We start from the raw sequence: 17,261 nt of genomic DNA on the forward strand, positions 1-17,261 counted from the left end.
CATCGCAAATACTGTTCCGTAGCAATATCATTATTTATTCGTCACATTTCGTAGTTTGCGCTCTCATTTCCTTTTTATCAGACGAAGATGTACTTATAAAGCCGAAATATGAAAAGGAAAAATATCGGTTGTCCTTTAGAAAGGGCCCATTTTTTTCCATGTAATTAGCTTCATAACTGCTTTCAATTACAGATCTCAGGCCATGGAAATTGAAGACGACAACGACGATGTCTGCAACCGTCCGACGTACCAGGCAACTGACGTCGACAAACCCTCGGAATCCTACACAAGCGACAACACAAAAGATGTCAACAGCCAGGAAGACTACGAAGTCTCCGTACATTGGCCCACTAAACCACACCGTAACATGGTGTCGATCTACTGGGACTATGAGAACTTAAGTGCCTCGAAAGGAATATCTGCGTACGATATCGTCAAGATGATTCGAGACAAGATGGTGGTAGGATACTCAGAGTTCGAGTCTGTAGTAGCGGTTGACGTCTTCCGAACACCAAAGACAACCATAGACCAGTTAACAGATGCAAACGTCATGCTCTTGCATGTAGATGGCAAGCGAAAAAACGCAGCCGACGTGAGACTAAGATCTTTAATGAGAAGGTTCTCCGGGACCTTTCGCGGCACGAACGCGAAAGCCGTAGTTATTACGAGTGATATAGATTTTCTACAAGATTGCCACCACATCACCTATTTTGATAAAACAAAGCTTGTCCTTATTCACGGCGAAACAGCCAAGGCTTGTCTTAAAGATATGTCAAGCGAATGTGTGTTATACAAGGACCTGATCGAAGATGTCAAAAAGCGGTCTAATACTTCTGTGCCAACGACTTCAGCAAGTTGCGAAAACTCTCGAAAAAGACAAAGAAAAAAGTAATACTAAAAGACTAACCTGCCACTTCCACGACATGCGACCAAAGAACAGGGCTTAGACTCCGACCTCCAGCACCTAGTTCTACAGAGGACCAAAACATCAAAAAGGTAAGTAAACAACTCCTAAGCTTTTTTTCTTGCTTCTTGAATAATACACTCTGAGGAAAATCCCGGGGAAAACGGCGTACCTGAGCAGTTAGCCCTAAACAGGCAGCTTTCGCCCTTCCACGTACGAACTGCATGAATTTGCATGCCGTGTTCAAATTTTGGAGAATAAGTGTTTAGTCCTTGGTCGGAAAGAGAGCAACGGAAGGACGAACGGCAACTGTTACTCCCGATTCATTCCGCTCTTTTCGTCCATGTCATGGATTGATGCGGGAAAAACGGCATTGTCTAAGAGTCGTGAATAATCCGAAGTTCGTGCAATGCCTATTGAACTGCATGCAAAGCAGCACTTTCGCGCTTCGCGAGCAAAGTGTGTCAAGCAGTGAATAGCTACCGGCGGCGTACGAAGTGGGGGCCTTCAACTTGTTTGCACGTGCGCTCCTCTGGAATGTGCTTTCCGTGTTTCTGCGCTTCTCAATTAGCTGTGCTGCGATTCGATGTGGTCTTGGGGAACTCGAGGGGGGCTCCGAAAAAGGTCCCGTATCTAACAACAGGAAAAGGAATGCTACCGGGACCCCAATCGAGAGCTGCTCAAGGCACTCCTGGCATTTGGTTGGAAGCTGGAGCTAAGTGACCCATCACAGCGCTCAAATGCTCCCATTGCAGCTCTAAGCGTGATTTCCTTTGAAACTAATTTGGGTTAGCTGCTCAACAGTTTTCTTTTTTGGTTACGTGGTACATAGTCTCTGCAATAATAGCAGCTTGCGATAATAATATATGCAGTTATATACGGTAATAGATGCTAAGTCAGGTAATCAACTTAGAAAACAAGCTGCATTTTCTAGTTACGATTGCTCAAAGCTAAGGATGTAGAGATGCCAATGAAGAAAGAGAGCGGTTACTCTATAGATGAGATTCCGTAGAGTATGAAAGCTAATAACAATTACGTTTTAGTTTGAGGCACTTATACTAAACTTGGTAGTTGCTAGTGTCATGAAGTCAGCAAGTTGCCCGGGGCGTTTTTGTATTTAACATAGGTTTGTCTGTTGAAGTGCCAAGCTTACCAAACATATGTTCATGGATTTAGTCTGATTGCACTGTGGCAATTCGCGCAAAATAAATACGGCGAGCTTTCTACAGCAGTCAGCATCATTCACGATTTCGCCCGTTAAATATCTTTGTAGACGCCATTGTAGCCATTAGAATGGCTGCATAACAGAATGACCACTTTAGACTGAATACCACAAAGCTCCAGGACAAGAGTTAAGTCCTATCTAGGCCAACAGTTTTTTAGCACACCCCTATGCTGTATGAGGATCATAGTTAGGCTGGTCTCCCGATATGTGACCCAACATTTGTTCCAGATTTGCGATAATCATACAGCATCCTTTAATTTAAAAAGTAAATTTTGTTGATAATGTCGTAATGGTCAGCGTGGTGTATGCTCTTATTCATTTTCACCTCTTTTTATATCTCTCTATTGCTCACGCAGCAAGCCTAGTCACCAATGGCCTACATGCAAACACCTGTGGATATGTCAACACTGACACTCAACAAAGATATGATGGTAAGCAGAAGGCGCCCTTATTCACAGTCCCCTCTTATGTGTTTTCGTGTTTTTATTCCAATAGCCGTTATAGGGACAGTCCAGTCGAATTTCTGCTGTTGCCGTCGTCGTGATGTTCCGCTTGCAATAAGTCCCGAGTGCAATAAGATCCTGCTGTGCCCTGTGGCATTGCATGCTGTAGATGCGAGAGAAAGCGTGAGAGGATGAGCAGACGTTGATGGTGGCTCAATGTGTGCCGCCTTCCTGCTCGTCCATTGTTGTGCGTGAAAGATGGTGGGGGGAGTTGAAGGAGGCAGGTGGGCGCACTAGGCTGGCCACTTGACCTTCTGCATGTGGTATGGCTGAGCGGGGCCGCGGACGTCCCATACAGAAGCAATCTGCGGCAAGCACTTCGTGGGTTCTTGGACAAGCAGGAAAGAGAAGTGCTGCTGCAGTGCGCGTCTCATACATAACTCGTTTCGATGTCGGCTATACTTCATGTGGCCAGAATAATTCAGTACTAATGCATCCTTGTCAACAGTAATAATGAGATGGGTTCTACTTAATTTTCTTTTCAGAAGAACTGCCATAATGGCTCATTTTTTACTTGATATGACTCAACGGCATAGTTATAACACCAGTTTTTATGCAAGTGTGGTGGAATTCTAATTCTGTCACTTTTTATCACTTTTGACAAGTTGAGGTCATTAGGAACCCATAAAACGTTGAGGCTCTGGTGGCATGTGAAAAGTGGGCCCCTGAAATGCCAGTAAGCTTGGTCATGTGGGAGTCGACTTGAATATGAGCGCGACTGAGTGCCGGTAAAAGTGAGTGGAAGGGGCTATGAAGGCAAGTGAGTGTTAGGAAGTAAGCTCAATCTCAATAAATAGAACTCAAAGCAACCTGAAAAACTGTTTGAATATAACAGAGCCAGAATTAGAAAAAGCTCATTGAACAAATAATTTACATTTGCAATGAGCTAGCACGAGTGAGTAGTTTTGGAAGTGTGGCTTCACGGCAGGGCGGCGTGTGCTGCCGTGAGGCCACGGGTAAAATTTTTACAGCTGTGAAGCCAAACCTCGACACAATATTCACGTGTAACTCTTACTTCAACTGTATTGTTCAATATAACAAATTTTTATGCAGCCTATACGTGCAGAAATATGGTACTTGCAATGAGTGACAGGAGCAGCAGCCGGTGCAGATTCGCACAGCCGGGTCGAAACTATCGCTGTGTGAGTTGGCATGCTGCTGAAAGCACGGTCAGTTGGTCTCAGAGCACAGTCGGCAAGACACGAAAAATTAGTTTTTACAACGTATGTCTCTCGTCGGCCTCTGAACGCTACCTTGTTGGTGTTCTTATGGTGAAAAGATGCCAGAGTGATATCTGAGTCGATCAGGTTAATGCAGAAATTTCCTGAACCAGGCAATATCGTCAACCCTAGAAGTCACTGAAAAACGATGTGTTACTTGTCAGTCTCTGCTGTTTCAAGTTTGCTGCTGCTTGGGCCTGCTGTATCTAGAGGTGCATCCAAAGTCTTCATTATGGTATCAATAATGAAGTGCATATTTACCCAAGAAATGCATGATATTCCCGTCCCTTCTCTTCCCGCAGTGCTGTTTCTGTAGAATTGTTTTCGAATTTTAATGTTCCCATGTTGGCAACTATGTATAAATGCAACACGATGCTACAGAAGCTTGCTACTTTTATGCGAATTAGAGCTTATCCCTTTCGTGAAGCATTTCTCCCTGTGGAGATTTTCTGAAGCATATATTTCTCAACTCGCTCTCTATTTGTCTTTTTGCCCTTTCCTGCACAACTCTTCAAATTGCTTGTTGCATTTCTTGCACAATAGTGCCTGTCATGGTCATTGAATGTGGAGACCATTATTGGCCATTTTGTTTGCATGTGAGAGCAGAACATTCGTGAGTTTACGACAGAAAACCTTAGTCCACAGAAAAAACGGTTTAGCTCAGAAAAGATGTCCCTTAATTGCGAATGACCATACAAATGTTGTAGTGCTCTGTGCAAAACACGAGGAATGTATGAGCACGTTTGTGATGGCAAAAGGAGGGTATTACAGCAATCAGGATTGGAAAGACGTGCATTCTTTTATTGCAGATAATAAAGGGTCTTCTTGACGTGCAATATAATATAGTATTCAATAACTTAAGATAGGTGTCAATTGCCATACTTCGAAATCTTCTCAGACAATGTCTGAGCGGCTGGCCGAGAACACGCACGACATCTGGGCAAAGAAAATGAAGGAGGAGCTGGACGCTATCGGTGTGCATTGAATCTACAGTTCTATCGCCTCAAGTTTCTTGAAGTTTTTTTATAGATATTTAAAGGTTCTTATTGACATATCTGTTCTGCAAAATGTAGGCTGTGAACTCATGTTTTGTTATTGCCGTGTGCGCAGGTGGTGGCATACATGCACATCTGGTGCCATATGACCTGCTCACTGACCGGGAGAAGCACGAAAACCGAGACCATGCGCAAGAGTTCCTGAAGTTTCTTCAGTATGAGGGCTACCGTGTTTCAAGGCAAGTCACGGAGGATGCGCAAACACAGGGCACCATTGAACTTCCTACAGCCATTGAAAAGATTTAGGCTGTCTGTAAATGGGGGGGGGGGGGTATTGGAGTTTATGGAATACCGGGCTATCACAGGGAATTGCACGAACAGCCCATTTGGTGGTGCCATCTTGTGGTGCGGAAAACAACCACATAAAAGAGAGCTTTCTTACATTGGCATATGATATTGTACTTAACTGCTGGCGTAAAGTGCGGGCAGCAAATTAATGTGCCTGCTAATATGGTGTCCTTAACTATTTTCCTTTTAGAAAAAGCTCGAGTAACACAGAAGTGCTTCCAACATGTTGTAGCTGAACAAAGTGTCACAAGACAACTCCACCAGCATTGCTACTGCCATGCACACATCTGCTTACCAGGTCTTCGACAAAAATATATGTGTATTGACAAGCTAAAACTATCTATTAAAGCTCCTTCCATAGCTTTCACGGACCTGCACTATATTCGCTGTTGGTTTGTTTTTTCGCATAACAGGCATGTATATCGGCAAAGCTACTCTTAAGTAATGAAGTGGCAAGGCTGACTTTACGAAATCATGCAACACCCTTGCCAGGTTTCTTATTTCTTTGCAAAAAACATGATTTCTACTTTGTTCGGGAGCTTTAATGTAATTTCTATGTTTGTTTTCTGTTTTTCGCACATATAAAGTGAGTACATTTTTGATTTGGGTGCGTGTTAGGATCGGCCAAATGCTGCAAGATGCATGGGCCATGTGTTCTGGCACTTTTTCTACATCTTGTTTAACTTGACCCATCAGATAATTGAATAAATTTTGTAATCCCATGAAGATCCAGTTAACAATAGTCTGCCGTATTGTTCATATATAGGTGCCCGTCCAAGGGTTTAACCTCCTTACGTGATACCTCCTTTGCAAAAACAATGAGAGAAACGCCTAGAATAAAACAGTGCAAATAAAAGAAAGGCTAGAATAAATGCATATGTAACCGTATCAAAGTACATCAATTTAATAAGGTGACACAAAAAAATGTTCACAGGCAGACGGGAATAGTCATGGTCAAAAATGTTTTAATTTTCTCTTAAACATTTCTAAGGAAGTTACTTATGTCGTCTGTGGTTGTTAGGGACCCCACATCATTGCACTAAATACGCACATGACCCATTGGTAGCACTATACCTGCTGGGGTACTTCTTTGCATTCCATTTAAAGTGGGTGTGCCCATGGGTGTGTCCTTTTGAATGTGGATGCCCTGTTATGCGCACAACATAGCATAGAAAGGTCAGCTAAACTGGAAGTGTCACCTGACCTCTACAGGAATTAGTGGACTGAATTGACACAATGTGTTGCTGATTGCAGACTATCTTTTGTGATGCACAGACGTTGAAGCTGCCTGCTCATGTTGTCTAAATGCTTTTTTAGGAGAAATGAAAAGCGAAGCTTCGTATCCCTACTACACTGTATTGTGTGAAATTTTCAACTTCACAGAAAAATGCACGGTACAGCAAAGGAGAATCGGGGAGGTGGCTCAACTCTGCTTGCTTGGCTCCTACTGAACTGCTGTCCAGAGGATATGCCACGGTAGTCATAATGGTAGTCAGCACTGTGGCTCATAAATTCCAACCCAGCAGTTGGTGTCGTGGTGTTATCAGTAAACAATCTGCATGTTACACTTCCATTTGGCAGGACTGGCAAGCTGCCCAGATTTTGACGATAGCCTAGAAACACAAGACGAGGGATAAAGAGCACATCACAGCTTGCATGCGGTCTCTCGCGCATGCGTGTTTGTGTGTTCATCAGTTTTTCCTGAGAAATTCTGTCATACTTTGTTTCTTCTTCATCCAGGTGGTATTGCCATTGATGGAGAAGGTGTTTGTGGCTCACCGGGAATTCTTCCTGATGTCACCAACCGCCACTTCCACAGTTGGCAGAAGGAAATGGTCGCTAGGTGGGTTAACTTGACGCCATTGTCGGTCTTGAATGTGGGCGGAGCTTCTTGGTGATCATAATGCTCCCCTTGGCTGCTTTCTTGTACGTGTTCGAAAGGCCGACGTTCGGTTTCACCTGATGCAATTGCCCTATATTGACCTAGGCCGCGACACCGGTGCGACCTGGACAATTGCAGGAGGTCAAACCGAACGTCGGCTTTTCGAACATGTACAAGATAGCGGCCCTGGATAATGGTTTTGCTCATGCTTTGTTAAGGAGATTAATCCCTAACAACTAGCTCTATTTGACGTACTTCTAAATGGAGAAGGGTACATATTTTACTGCTGTTCATACAGGTTTGGCAGGGCTATAAGAAGTTAGAGCGTATAATAAATGTGAGAGTATTAACCACTTGTGTGGAAATACTACTTTGCATTATCGTGTGTTTGTCTCATTTATTTACATCCCTGCTGTAATTTCTTAAACTTCTGTTTTGGCATTATCGATTAGTGGACGAGCTCTGTGGCAGATGCTAAAGTAACAAAGTGTCGAGAGTCTTGTGTCTTCGACACAAGCCTTTCTTTTCACCCCCGAAGGGGCGTCTGCGTAAGCAGGCATTAGGTGTGTTGCGACACCACGTAGCCGAGCACACGAGGGTTGGACCCTCCCACGTGTAGCCGTGCGCGGCTTAGCCGTGTCCGGGGAAAAGGGGTTCGTGGGGGTTGAGCCAATGCCGGGTGTTTGGACCTTTACGGCCCCTCGGCGGCGGCAACACACCCCTTTGGCCTTGGCTTCACGTAGACGGCACCCCCGGACTGACCCACCCGGGGGAAATCGGCAGTCGCCTCACCCTCTCTCTTCCTCTCGAATATTTGTCTTTATCTCTTACTTTTTGACGTTTCCTGTCTTCTCCTCTCTTCCATTTAATTAATTCTCCTCGGCGGCAAGGGTTAACCTTGTGTGGGATAGCCAACCTTGGTTATAACAGATTTGGTTATAGTAGTGTCTTACAGCTGGCGCATGCAGGCCGTGTTTTCACGGTCCTGCAGCGTCCCCTTGTTGGGCTCCATGGTGAGTGGCTGGCGACGCTGCCGAATTTTCACACATATCTATGGCAAGTTCTTTTCCAACACTTCCTGATCGCTCTCACAAACGAGGGCGCACCGAAGAAGTTTCCAAGTTTTTTCAGAGAAAAAAGAAAAGGCAGCGAGAATGATCTCACCTTTTCTTGTTGCAAAGACAGTTAGTGAAGCTTTTGGCCCAAGGTATAAAGTCTCTAAATTGGCATGTGGCGACCTCCTCTTAGAACTGCGTGATAAGACACAGTACGAGAAACTCTCTAATCTAGTATCCTTTGGGAATCTTCCAGTGACGGTCACACCGCACCGCACAATGAACACCACCCGCGGAGTCGTTTCCGATGCCGATCTCATTGAACTGACCAACGCTGAACTACTGGAAGGCTGGAGCGATCAGAATGTGACCAATGTCAAGAGAATAAAGATCAGGCGCGATGGCAAGGAGATTGAGACAAAGCACTTAATTCTAACTTTTGCATGAAGTATGCTACCTGAGACCATTGAGGCTAGCTACATAAAGATCCGAGTCGGACCGTACATCCCCAATCCTCTCCGATGCTTTAAGTGTCCAAGATTTGGCCACAGTTCACAGAACTGCCAAGGCCGCCAGACTTGCGCGAAATGTAGTGCCCAAGAACACCCATCTGAGCATTGCGAGAATGCTCCACACTGCGTGAACTGTGATGGGGAACACGCCGCGTACTCGCGGTCCGGTCCATCATGGAAAAAAGAAAAAGAAATAGTTACAATCAAAGTTAAGGAAAATACATCGTTCAAAGAGGCACGCAGGCGGGTAGCATACCTGCCAAAGAAAGGCTTTGACGAAGTGACGCGTCAGGGGGCTGCGTCACGACGGCCTCCGGCGGCTGTCCGACCCACACGCAGTGAGTCGGCAGTTACGCCATCTGCTCCCACGGTAGTTGCAGCTAGCGCTGCTCCGCCAACCGAGCAGAAGGGACCATCGACCCCGAAGGTGGGCGCAGCCGAGGCTGCCCCAACCTCCCCGGCCCCTTCCAGCGCTGGCAACAGCCGGCGTAGCCAAATCCCTCAGGGAGCCCCACCGACCTCCGGGTTGGTGGGCGCAGGGGTCTTGCCCTCCAAGGCGGGACTCACTCGGAAAACTTCTCGCTCGCAAGAGCACGTCTCCGGAGCCTCACTAGAGGCAATGGACACAACACCTATCCTCATGGCCCACCAAGCGCCAAAGGACCGGCGAGGCTCCCTCGAACGCTCCCGAAAGGGCAAAACTCCCGTTACAGGGCCTCGAAAGGGCTCTGTAATTTAATCTCGGTAATTTTCATAATCACTACTTCTGTTTCTGTACACACACCACCTATTGACCTCCAATATGGATACAAAAATAATTCAATGGAACATCAGAGGTCTTCTTAGGAACCTTGATGATGTGCAAGAGCTTATCCAAAAACACAATCCAACAGTGCTGTGTCTACAAGAAACACACCTAAAACCACAACATAGAAACTTTCTCCGACCGTATGTCAAGTTTCGCAAAGATCGCGATGACGCTGTCCTATCATCAGGTGGTGTTGCCATTTTGATTCATAAAAGTATTTCCTGTCAGCGTTTACAGCTACAAAGGCCCCTTGAAGCAGTGGCGGTTCGAGCTGTTCTAAATAAACTCGTCACCATTTGCTCGCTTTAGGTACCCCCACACTACAAATTAACGAAACATGAATTCCAATCCTTTAGAGATGAATTGCCAGAACCTTATGTTGTTCTTGGCGATTTCAATGCGCACAGCTCCCTGTGGGGCGACTCTCGTATAGATGCGTGAGGTCGTCTTGTTGAACAGTTCCTTTTTTCTTCTGGTGCGTGCCTTCTGAATAAGAAGAAACCCACATATTACTGTCTTGCAAACAATACCTTTTCTTCCATTGATCTGAGCATATTTTCCCCGTCCATACTGCCTGAACTCGAGTGGGAAGTTACGAATAATCCTTACGGAAGCGACCATTTCCCCATACTATTATGAGCACGCAAAGAAGAGGAATATCCACCACAGACTCCTGGGTGGAAGATTGAGACAGCAGACTGGCAGAAATTCGAAAACATAACTAGTATATCATGGGATGAAATGTCCTCGTTAGGAATTGATGCTGCCGTGGAATATTTCACAGCCGTCATTATAGATGCCGCAACAAAATGTATATCACAAGTAAATGGATTAGCATGCAAACGGCATGTCCTGTGGTGGAACGACGAATGCCGGATCGCTCGCAAGAAACAAAACAAAGCGTGGGGGTTGCTACGCGCCTCCCCCACCGCGGAGAATCTTATCAATTTTAAAAAAGTAAAATCCCAAGGGAGGCTAACCCGCCGACAGGCCAGAAGAGAGAGTTAGCAGAAGTTTTTATCTGGTATCAACTCCTATACAGATGAGGCCAAAGTCTGGAACAGGGTTAATACGATAAAAGGGCGACAAACATACTCACTTCCTTTGGTCAACACACAAGGTGAAACACTGAAAGATCAGGCAGACACACTTGGAGAACACTTTGAGAGCGTGTCGAGTTCAAACCATTATTCGAAATCCTTTTTGAAATACAAACAAATAGAAGAATGTAAGCCAATATTACGAAAATCCAGACGGAATGAACCTTATAACCGGCCGTTCAGTATTGCTGAGTTGAGAGCTGCTTTGACCACATGCAAAAGCTCCGCACCGGGACCTGATAGAGTCATGTACGAAATGATCAGAAACTTACACACTGACACCAAGCTTACACTACTCACGCTTTTCAACGCTATTTGGGCTACGGGATACCTCCCATCCACATGGAAAGAAGCGATTGTGGTCCCTGTTCTTAAGCAGGGTAAAGACCCTTCTTTGGCGGCAAGTTACCGTCCGAGAGCTCTCGCAAATTGTCTTTGTAAGCTTTTTGAAAAATGGCTGTGGCTTAGCTAAGGTTAAGCCCAGGATGCGAAGCATACTAGCCTTTATTTTAACGCGACAGCGTTAAGGAGCTCGTGTCACAGAAAAGCCGGGGTCGTCGGCGTCGGCTCAGGCGTGCGGCGCTTGCTCAGGCGCACATTTCGTTGTCGCGCCGAACGCTGTGTTGCTCGACGCTCACCGCGTCCGATGCGGGGGGCGACGCCGCGAGCGACGGCGCGAGTTGGTGCGCCGTTTCTCCGCTGTCGTGACGTCACGGTGTCACGTGGTATTGAAGGCGACACCGCCGCGCCTGAGGAGCTGGGTTGAGCTCTCGTAATATGCTTCGCATAAAAACGGTTAACCGCAGACTTGCGCATTTCCTTGAACTCAACAATATCCTCGATCCCTTTCAGTGTGGCTTCAGAGAAAGGCGGTCCACAACCGATCACCTTGTGCGCATTGAGGGAAACATTCGCGACGCCTTTTTACATAAACAATATTTCCTATCCGTATTCATCGATATGGAGAAGGCGTACGACACTACGTGGCGCTATGGAATCTTGAGAGACTTGTCGGGAATTGGCATCCGTGGCAATATGCTCGTCCTAATAGAAAGCTATTTGTCCAACCGTACATTCCGCGTGAAAGTCGCCAATGTATTGTCGCGACCTTTTATACAGGAAACTGGTGTACCTCAAGGAGGTTTACTTAGCTGCACGCTCTTCATCGTCAAAATGAACACCCTTCGTGCTTCATTACCGCCAGCCATTCTTTATTCTGTTCACGTAGACGACATACAGATGGGTTTCAAATCCTGCAACCTTACTATATGTGAGAGGCAAGTTCAACAGGGCTTGAACAAAGTGTCCAAATGGGCAGAAGAAAACGGATTTAAAGTTAACCCCAACAAAAGTTCTTGTGTGCTTTTCACAAGAAAGAGAGGTCTCATTGCAGAACCCAGTATCGAAATGTATGGTCAGCGAATTCCTGCGAACAAAGAACACAAGTTCTTAGGCATCATACTTGAGTCGGAAAGCAGCACTTTCGCTCTTCGCGAGCAAAGTGTGTAAAATTTAAAAGCTGGAATGTGAAGAGCCATGCCCTTCGTGCGCACGCCATAAGTGAGCGATACACATTAAACGCGCAAGTCATTGATAGGCTGCTAGATTTTCTTGGTCAATAGTACCGTTCCTTCCGTTCCAAGGAGATTACAAATTGAAGCGACGTGAAGCTCAATCTTGACACGCTAAGCAACAGAGAAATTTGCCTTGCATGTTGTCTTGGGTGCCCCGTTTGTGCTGGCTACACGTTTACATCGCATAGTGCCTCAGTTTAAGTCACCCTGAATATATTTGGGCAGATTTCTTTTTATAGTCGCTTATGGTTGCAACAAGACTCAAAGTTATACTCTCCCCGCATAGCGTACACTAAATTCCTAGTTGTTTTTACGTTGCCACGCCTGCGTTCCGAAGCGTAAGCTTGTCTCAATATCCTGCACTGTCAACGGACGTACCGTGGTCCTGACTTGTGGCTTTCAAGTGGTAAAATGGAAACCTTTAGATTTCGCCGAATTCTTTAAACTTCCATTTTTTGATCAAATGGTGGTTGGCGAATTCCAGAACGTAAAGGAATGGACCGATGAAATGGCGTAGTTTGTCCGAACGTTTGGTATATGTTGTGCGCTTTCAGAAAAAAGTAAATACTCGAAGCAATCAAGGCGTAATCTAAATAGTACGTCGCTTAAGGAGTTTCACGGCGTTTACCAACCGCGAAACCGGGGAATTCTCTGGGGTTTTGAATAGTCTGGAAATGCTCGCAGGAAACTCAGGGAATTACTGCTTCTCTCCGGGAAAATGAGCAGTAATTTTGCTGAAAGGGAACGAACATCGCGGTAATTGTAGGCAATGCAGGAACCGTAACGAGTCCTCTTTGACGCTGTGTCGTCCGCTGAAGGAGTGGCCAGTGTAGTCAATGACCGACTTCCCGGACGCCGTGTAATAGCGACGGCTTCGCGGCTTCACCACGTACCCCACAGAGTGAATGTGTAGGAACGTCTGGAATTTTGGACGCAAGAACCCTTCGGCATCATGTTTTCCGGACATCATGTCGCAACTGCAGATCCGAAACAGCATTAATCAACGCCAACACCGCCGTTTCGATTATCTTGCTGCCTCTAACCGGCGCTCTCGCACATAGATCAGCTGGCAGCTGCAGACGCCTGAGCGGCATCGGGAGACCTAGCTGCATGGACATTCGCTATTAATGTTCTTGCTGTTCGGTGCTGAGCTTTTCATTCAAAGAATTCAACGCTATTAACAATGACACGGACTCCACGACTGTAATCTTCGCGTTTGCCGTTAAAACACACATTGCAATTTGGCATTTCGAGCAAAGGCCGATGAAGCTGCGCACATCCTTGACGCACTTTGGAACAGGGAAATGCATACCAGCACGGATATTGCCTGTGTCCTGTTGCACTCCGTTCGCTCATTCGAGATGTCCAAGGACGGTAATCTGGCGACGGCCGAATTGGCACTTCGATCCGTTGAGTTGCAGACCGGCTCGACGAAAAACATCCAGGGCTGCTGAGAGGTGCTCGAGGTGCGTAGCGCACGTTCGGGAGAATACAATAACGTCGTGCAAGTAGCACAAGCACACGGACCATTTGAAACCCTGAAGAATGGAGTCCATCATGCGTTCAAATGTGGCAGGAGCGTTATATAGACCAAACGGCATAACTTTGAATGGATAAAGACCGTCGGGTTTTACAAAGGCAGTGTTCTCGCGGTCGAGATGGTACACGGCAACCTGCCAGGAGCCGGAGCGAAGGACAATCGAAGACAAATAGCGAGCACCGGGGAGGCAGTCTAGGGCTTCACCAATCCGAGGTAGGGGAAAGACGCCCTTTTTGGTAAATCTGTTAAGGTGCCGATAATCCACGCAAAAACGTCATAATCCATCCTTCCTTTTTACCAGTAAAACAGGTGACACCCATGGACTACATGACGGTTCAATAATGTTCTTCGCAAGTGTTTTGCGAACTTCGGCGCGAATAACTTGACGCTCAGCCGGTGTTACTGGATATGAGCGGCGATGAACAGGAGGGGCATCGGCGGGAATCATGCGGTGTTTAACAGCTGTAATTTGGGCCAAAGGACGATCGTTAAAGTAAAAAATATCGTGGTAGGAAAACAGAACGCGGTAGAGCTCATGAGCGTGCTCGGACGGGATGTCGGGCGCAATCATTTTCTGTAAGTCGGCGATGGTACAAATTGCCGACTGCGATGGTAGGGGAGAATCGGCTGAATTGTCGTCTACTGCAATAGATGCTACTGAATGAGCGAAGCTGGGCCAGAGACATCTCGCGTGGCACAACTTGCGTCGTGAAGCCAAAATCGACCACTGGCAGGCAGACGCAATTCGCCGTCATAGATAAAACTGTATGACGAACTGTGATCCCGTGTGTAAGGACGACGTCTTGCTTAGGAGCTGCGATGTAGTGACCGTCGGGGACTGGTTGGGATGACACGAAGTCAGCGTAAGTCAGTGCCGAAAGCGGCACGCGAACGACGCCGACGGAACTGAGGCGACTGGGGTGTGGTTCAGCGTGATCCAGAACAGGCAGGTCAAGGCGGAGAGTACTGGCGGAACAATCGGTGAGAGGTTCAGAGGAGTGGGCAGCGTCAGTAGAGGATTTGGCGGCGTAGGGAGCAATGCGAAGTCACCTCGAGGCGCTGCATCGTCTAGTTTTACGGCTGGGAGCGGCGTCCGAAGGGAGTCGGCGAATAGGAGCGACGGGGTTGGCGGGAGCGAGATTGTCGTCGTTGGGGTGAATGCGAACGCGAATAGGGGCAGTTCGGCGCAGGATAATCTATGGCGGCATTATCGGAGTGGGCAGCATAGGGACGAGAAGGGCCACCTGGGGGGCGAGAGCAAGCAGTGTAAGAAGACCGGTTCGGGGAACTCCAGCGACTGCGGCAGTGCCGAGAAATGTGCCCGATTCGATGGCAGTGGAAACAAATGGGCTTCTTGTTAGCAGTGCACCATTCAGACGGGTTGCAAAAACGTGGTGGCTAAGAAGATGCGGGATGGGGCGGAATGGAAGAAGCCGGATGGGTATCAGGACGATGGTCCGAACAGATGGTACGAAGACCGATATTTGCGACCTCCTCGCGTACACGTGCCTTGATCAGGGAAACCTTGACTGCAGGTGCATCGGAGGGGCTGGAGTCGAAGGCAGCCGGATAGGCGGCCTCGATCTAACGCCGGATGATTCTGGTATTATCGCCAGTGCTGTTCGAATGAGGAGCGTCGGCACAGGAAGATGTCGCTGGGGTGTTGGGCAGACGGTCAAACTGTTGGTCGATACGTCGGCTTTTACCGAGTTCCAGGCGGCGGCACTCTTGTATAACTGCATCCACCGTCGCCGCGTTGTTCAAAACGAGCAAGTTGAAGGCGTCATCGGCAATGCCTTTGAGGATGTGGGAGACCTTGTCAGGCTCAGTCATGTGTGCGTCAACTTTGCGGCACAGAGCCAAGACGTCCTGAAAGTACAGGACCTAGGGCTCTGTTGACATCTGCACACGGCATGAAAGCGCCTTCTGCGCGGCAAGTTGGTGACCGTAGGTGTCACCGAACAAGTCTCAGAGCATTTGCTTAAGCGAATACCAACTGGTGAGTTCATCTTCGTGCGTCCGAAACCAAACTCGAGGTGTGCCACCGAGGTAAAAAGACTACGTTGGCGAGCATGATAGTAGGTTCTCATCGGTTATTGCGGCTGACGTGTTCGTACAGGCTGATCCAGTCCTCGACGTCTTTCCCACCTTTGCCCGAGAATACGCCAGGATCACGGGGAGCGGGGAGAGTGATGTAGGTCGTCGGAGTGCCAGCAGGTGTCGGAGGCGGCGGAGTCGAGTTGTCACCGGGAGCCATGAAGGAAGGCTCAACGTACCGTCCACTGCGAAGCTCCGTGACGAGGTACAGAGAAGGTCCACCTCCACCAGATATGTTACTTAGGAAGACGCCAACGAAAAAGCTATATACAAGTATACTTGCAAGGCAATACGCCGCACTTGTCCAATAGGCAACAGCCCGCGCTAGCCTCTAATTGTCGTCGTCGTGTTCACCCTGCTGGCCTCTTTGTCATCGCAAATACTGTTGCGTAGGAATATCATTATTTATTCGTCACATTTCATAGTTTGCGCTCTCATTTGCTTTTTATCAGACGAAGATGTATTTATAAAGCTGAAATATGAAAAGGAAAAATATCGGTTGTCCTTTAGAAAGGGCCCATTTTTTTTCCATGTAATTAGCTTCATAACTGCTTTCAATTACAGATCTCAGGCCATGGAAATTGAAGACGACAACTACGATGTCTGCGACCGTCAGACGTACCAGGCAACTGACGTCGACAAAGCCTCGGAATCTTACACAAGCGACAACACAAAAGATGTCAACAGCCAGGAAGACTATGAAGTCTCCGTAGATTGGCCCAGTAAACCACACCGTAACATGGTGTCGGTCTACTGGGACTACGAGAATTTAAGTGCCCCGAAATGAATATCTGCGTACGATATCGTCAGGACGATTCGAGACACGATGTTGGTAGGATACTCAGAGTTCGAGTTTGTAGTAGCGGTTGACGTCTTCAGAACACCAAAGACAACCATAGACCAGTTAACAGATGCAAACGTCATGCTCTTGCATGTAGATGGCAAGCGAAAAAACGCAGCCGACGTGAGACTAAGATCTTTAATGAGAAGGTTCTCCGGGACCTCTCGCGGCACGAACGGGAAAGCCGTAGTTATTACGAGTGATGTTGACTTTCTACAAGATTGTCACCACATGACCTATTTTGATAAAACAAAGCTTGTCCTTATTCACGGCGAAACAGCCAAGGCTTGCCTTAAAGATATGTCAAGCGAATGTGTGTTATACAAGGACCTGATCGAAGATGTCAAAAAAGAGCGGTCTAATACTTCTGTCCCAACGACTTCAGCAAGTTGCGAAAACTCTCGAAAAAGACAAAGAAAAAAGTAAGACTAAAAAGACTAACCTGCCACTTCCACGACATGCGACCAAAGAACAGGGCTTAGACTCCGACCTCCAGCACCTAGTTCTACAGAGGACTAAAACATCAAAAAGGTAAGTAAACAGCTCCTAAGCTTTCTTTCTTGCTTCTTGAATAATACACTCTAAGGAAAATCCCGGGGAAAACGGCGTACCTGAGCAGTTAGCCCTAAACAGGCAGCTTTCGCCCTTCCACGTACC

General features: G+C 47.0%; 1 long non-coding RNA gene across 1 annotated transcript; it reads left to right on the forward strand.

Moving 5' to 3' along the window:
• The first annotated feature begins 798 nt into the window (after nt 1–798).
• On the forward strand, nt 799–7,390 carry LOC135898207 (uncharacterized). Its single transcript, XR_010563281.2, has 4 exons — nt 799–996; nt 2,486–2,560; nt 4,963–5,086; nt 6,936–7,390. It is a non-coding gene; the product is annotated as an uncharacterized lncRNA (long non-coding RNA).
• The last annotated feature ends 9,871 nt before the right edge of the window (nt 7,391–17,261 follow it).

Source organism: Dermacentor albipictus, chromosome 10 (genome assembly GCF_038994185.2).
Source record: "Dermacentor albipictus isolate Rhodes 1998 colony chromosome 10, USDA_Dalb.pri_finalv2, whole genome shotgun sequence".
NCBI lineage: Eukaryota > Metazoa > Arthropoda > Arachnida > Ixodida > Ixodidae > Dermacentor > Dermacentor albipictus.